We start from the raw sequence: 6,000 nt of genomic DNA on the forward strand, positions 1-6,000 counted from the left end.
GGCCAATGGGTCTGCTCTATTTTCAGGTGAGTTTTTCTTTTTTGGGACAATATGTCCCCTACTAATTCCAGGCTAAATTCAATCCCTCCAGAAATAGCCCGTAGAAAAAACAAAACTATAATCTCGAAGGATACAAACACACACACACACACACACACTCACACTCCCTGCACACAAAAATCAACAACCTGGAATTGAGTTTCATTGGCCAGATTTAGTCACATGCTTACCTTTGGAGTTACAGAAAAAGAAGAAAGTCCAATACTATAGTATGCACTGAAAATGCTAACTAGTAATTACCCAAGGAAAATTAATGTTATGTTAATAAAATAAAATTATGAATATCTATTGTTGATTCCAAATAGATGCAGAGAAAATAATAGATACCCACAATTGTTTCACTCCTCCCAGGTGTTTACTGCTCCTACATTATTCACTTCTTAAACTATAAGCTTAGACATACGAATTAAACTAAGCTCCTTAAATATGTCATGTTCTCTTATCTCTGGAACATTAAGCATTTAATTTTCATCATCTGAAATGCATTCTCCTTCCCTTTTTCTTTGGCTAAATCTTAATTCTCTTTTGTATATTAGTTTAGAAATATTTTTCTTGATCCCACTTACATTGTGTACTTAGCTTCATTTTCAATCTTCCACACTTCCACAACGGTTGTACAATTTTTACACTCACGCTAGTAATGAATGACCCTTCCTACTGCTCCACATCCTCTCCAGCATTTGGTGCTTTCCCGTGTTCTGGATTTTGGCCATTCTAGTCTTTTATCGCTAGACTACAAACTGCATAAAGGAAGAGATGTGGCCTTCCTTAACCACTGGTATCTCTAATCTCAACCGAGTGCCCAATGCAATAGCAGATAATAAATATTTTAATGAATGAATGAATCATCTGAGTAACTTTTAAGTCACCAGAAAAACTGCCTTCCTCTTAATAATTTCTGCAAACAAGAACAGAGAGCTGACTGCATATGGACTTCACAATTGAAGTTAATTTTAGTCCAGTTATCCCATAAAGAAGTGACAAAAATAACAAAAGCAAACAAAAAACGCTAAAACACAGTTGCAGAATTGCCTAATGAGGAATTTATATTAATTTGTTGATTTTATCTTTTTCCAATCTTGGCTGTCTCCTAAAAGTCATATGAAGCATCCCTAAAATCATACATTCAGCATCGCCACACCAGGTGTATGATTTATGATGACTAGAAGAGTAGATAGGTAATTTAAGCCACCCCTTGAAATGGATCCAAAGCCAAAACTCTTATTCTTAGGCTATAGGCTTTTTCTTGTTGTATCTATCCCAAAAGGATGTTCAGGCTACCATGGTGACTAAGATTAAAGGTATATGTCTTCTGCTTTTTTTTTTTTTGCTTTTCTTGCAATTTTTCTAAGGAAATTAATTATGTACATTTCAGATACATGCTTGTATCTCTCCTCAGTATCAACAAGGAATAATAGCACATCACAATAAAAATAGACTATGTTAATTTTGGTCAACTTCTAATTTTTTAAAAATAGATGTATAAGTAAAACTCCTGGAGTTCATTTTCATGTTTCCTATTGATCTCCACCTGCCACAGATTCTTGACTACTATATGATAGCATTTCATTAAAAAAGGACATATTTCAATTACTCTTGCCAATATTTTTTGTTTGTCTCAACCGCATTAGTAATATGTCAATTATATGGAAATCCAAAAATGTTGTGGAATTTCAGGTTTCTGTGTTCTCAGATGCTCTGATCCTCATAATGAATGCACAGTAATTAATCAAGATAGCTTGTTGATTTGCTGCTGCTTGTGTAGGAATACTTTTAGTGGCTATAGGACATTTCCTCTAACTCTGCTAAGCAGAGGTCACTGAATGAACCCAGAGCCATTAAGATAGTATCTCCCTGCTATGTTGGCATACTATGGGTATTGCTCTCTCTTCTACTGAACTTCTAGATTTTCTTTTAAATTCTTAGACACATTTTTCTACAACAGGAGACAAGGTAAAAACTATGGCTAGTAAAACATTGTGATTTTAGTTTATGTTGGACAAGAGAGAGCTTTGATAAATTCCTCTCATTGATCATTTAAGTGTACAGTCTTAGTAAAAACACTTTCAGGTTTTCCTTTTACGTTCCTCATTCAACTTGTGTTGCTTTTACTTCCATAGTTATTGATGTCTACTTAGGAAGTGTCACATCATAGTAAAATAAGTGGTGAGTGAGGTAGTCTAAAGTGTGTTTAAAAACTATCTTTTTATCAACCAGCCATCCACCTGCTTCAGATGTTTCTTAGTTTGGTAAGTCACTGGTTTGTAAATTTTTATTATTTTTCTAACTACTATTCATTGTAGAAATACTCATATGTTGATCTCTGCTCCATATACATTTGCCTTCTTCCTCTAATCATCATGTGAAATATAGTCTGTTTTGGTTAACAAAGTACATGATATCTAACATTCTGTTAAAACATAATTAGTAAGAATATATTTACCATTTTAAATTTTAAGTAGGCTCTGGGTATTTATTTCTGAAGTCCTTACATTACATGTTAAAATGGTCTTTTAAAATAATGTTTACTTTTAAAAAAAATTTACCAATTTTATCCTTGTGATTTTAGTTTTATTTCTGAACTAAATAAGTTGAATTCTTATTGGCTAGTTGCTATAATACTGTTTAATAATCATTTAATTAAACATTTATTGATGTTCATTATTAAATATTAATTTTATTTTTAGAGCCATGCATTTTTTTCCAATGCCAAATATCATCTCAGGTCATGCAAATCTCATAGACCCTACCTAGAATGTCCAAATAATACGATATCCCTAATTTTTAAGGTGAATTTTTCCCACCCTCCTTGGAGTTATGCAGTTTTCAATAAATTACATTGAATTAAAAGTTTTAATAAGTAATTTGAAGGGTTGATTTTTTTAAAGGTGTATGGTGAAAAAAGGCATAATGTCTATCACATTTTGGGTGTTCAGTGCATCAGTAGATGGTGAATGAATAATGGAATAAATTATCTTACTTGCAGATAAAACTTCATTTTTGCTATTCCTAAATCTCTGCTTTTGGTTAATCTCCTTCACCAGGATTACATGTTTTCTTAGTGTGTTTCTGCAATATTCCTTCTAGCATGGGTATATAAAGAAAAAACATTTCTTCAACTTATTAGCCTGCTTATACATAACCTATGATTATGTCAGTGTACTTCATATCATTTTTAGTGTCTATTTAATATAAAAACAACAGATGATTTCTAATACTACAAGAATTTTTGGCCTATTAAGTTATAAGTTCCTTTCCTAGTGCAAATGCGGGTCATTCATTTGTGCCACCTCTAAATATAATGTGAAAACTTGTAATGTTTTCTAATGTGTTTCTTTAGAGTCACCTTCACTTGATTTGTTAAATAAATTTATTTGTTCGATCATTAAAATACCTGTGATATTGCTATACATTGTACAGTATAAAGAAGATGCTTTAGGTGAAAGGTTTATGACGTACATATTTTTACACTAATTGATCTAAAAGAATTAACTGCAGTTACACCCTAATTTGTTTTCAAAATTATTTTTTAAAAGCTGTCATGGACTAAAATACCCACATCTAAACCTACTCAGATTTTTCTTATTAAATTTTAAAGAACATATTTTAGAAGTATATTTTTATGTTTTCAAAGCCTTAAATATCAATAAAGTAAAAATGAACATGCCAGTCCAACTCCAATGGGAACCTGTCTTATGAAGGAGATCAATGATGATTCTAAGCTTCTAAGAAAAGAAAAATCATCTGTGAGCTAGAAGATCTGCATTTCAACAGGCTGTTTATATATTTACTTACATTGAAAAGGAGCCAAATGCTGTGGTTTTTACTTCTTAGCTTTTCCAAATAGGATTTTTTTAATCCTTCATAAAAATGCACTTTAAAAATAGTTAAATTGTGTGCATTTTTTTGCCTTTTCATATTTAAGGAAAATAGTGCATATACAATATGGAGCAAACACAAAATCATAAAGAGTACATTAAATTGAAGTAAATGATGCATTGCATTTAACATTTTACTTTCAAGGTTGTGTAGAAATAGAATATGACCTAAGAAATGGGAATCTAGGCCAGTTGAGGTTTTGTGTGATGATAGTTTCCCAGTGCTTATGTGATAACAGGAAGATATCAAAATACATTGTCAGAAATTCTTCCCTCCGCTGCTATCATCCAGAGCATCAAAAAAAATAAGTGGTGAAAGAATGGCAGCAAAATACTTTTCCAGGGCACTCAATGATGCAGTGACTTGAAGGGAATCAATAAGACAGAAAGATGAGAGAGCCAAATGTATTCTAGCTATGGAGTAACACTTTTTAATCTTCCTTAAAAGTCTCTTGTGGTCAGCTAGTAGAACTACAAAACCTGGAAGCCTTTACTGGGATGCCATGAGGGAAGGATGCATGAAAGTGTAAGCTAATTCTGACAAAAGCCTCTTAACTGGGAGCACAGAACTGTTTAGAAAGAACAGTGGAGTCTCAGAACTCTTAACTGCAGTACAGTCTTTTTCAAAGACTTGTCTTTATGTTTTCGGGGAAGCTACATATTTTGAGACTCTTTTCTCATCTATGAAATGAAGCTGATAATATGTATACCACAGGACGTATTTTTGGAAGTACATAATACAATGTTTTAAAATTACCATATAATTCAATTATGGTAGAGGTTTCTACCATTTTTAAGAATAATCTCTAAAGCATGTGAATTTTAATGGTTTTCAACTAATAATTTAAAAAATAGACTTTTAAACAAGTTCTCACCTTAGCATGATATACTTATGGATAAATTATCAAGCCTTGAAGTACATAAAATAATTCACAACTTCAGAAAAAAACAATCTTGCTTTTGTCAGATTTTCTTTTTAGGGGAATAGTAATAAGGGTAGCGTACTCCTTAGGTTGAGTTAACCAATTTCTTACAAGTTATGTAGCAAACAAGGATGATTTAAAGAGAATTACTGGCCTGGCACAGTGACTCACGCCTGTAATCCTAGCACTTTGGGAGGCTGAGGCAGTCGGATCACCAGGTCAGGAGGTGGAGACCAGCCTGGCAAACATGGTGAAACGCTGTCTCTACTAAATATACAAAAAATTAGCTGGGCACAGTGGCATGCACCTGTAATCCCAGCTACTCAGGAGGCTGAGGAAGGAGAATTCCTTGAACCCGTGAGGCGGAGGTTGCAGTGAGCTGAGATCGCGCCACTGCACTCCAGCCTGGGCGATAGGGCAAGACTCCATCTCAAAAACAAATAAATAAAGAGAATTACTATAAGTTTAATCACAAGAGCTTGATTGATAGTGTGTGCACTTGTAAATATATTTTTACTTCTGAATTATTACAGAGATCATTGAAATTAATTTTATTTTTCACTATGCCTTTTAATCTGCTCATGGATTTTATTTTTTTTCTTTTTTATAAATAGCATCTCCCCTACTAATATAATAGATGACATAAAAGGAAATGCCTTTTAATCACAGTTACAAAATACAGATGTGCTTCTAGTTAAAACGTTTTCTCTGTAAACTCCCACCCCCATTATGTTCATAATGTAATATAAACACATTAAAAATGCCTTCCCCGCCAAAGATTTGATATCTTAATTCTGTAATGAAAATCCAGAAGTCATTTCAGATGACTAGATTTTAGCCACCAGTCCCATATACCTATCTACCTTTCAACATCTGTGTTTCTCAACTGCTTTCACTCCTCTTCATAGGAGTAGACTGTTTCTAGCTAAGGACAACCTTCCACTTAAGCAGTAAGCCCTCTCACCCAATAAGGGCTGTTGCTTCAATAACATCCCCTCTCAACTTCTTCTGAATTATCATTTTTTTGCCATGTCTCTACTGGATCATTATCATTATCACATGAACATTCTCTTACATATTCTCTTATGTAACATTCTCTTACATATTCTCTTAATCCTATTCCAAATAGGCTTTTACTG

The sequence above is a fragment of the Nomascus leucogenys genome, chromosome 1a (assembly GCF_006542625.1).
Source record: "Nomascus leucogenys isolate Asia chromosome 1a, Asia_NLE_v1, whole genome shotgun sequence".
NCBI lineage: Eukaryota > Metazoa > Chordata > Mammalia > Primates > Hylobatidae > Nomascus > Nomascus leucogenys.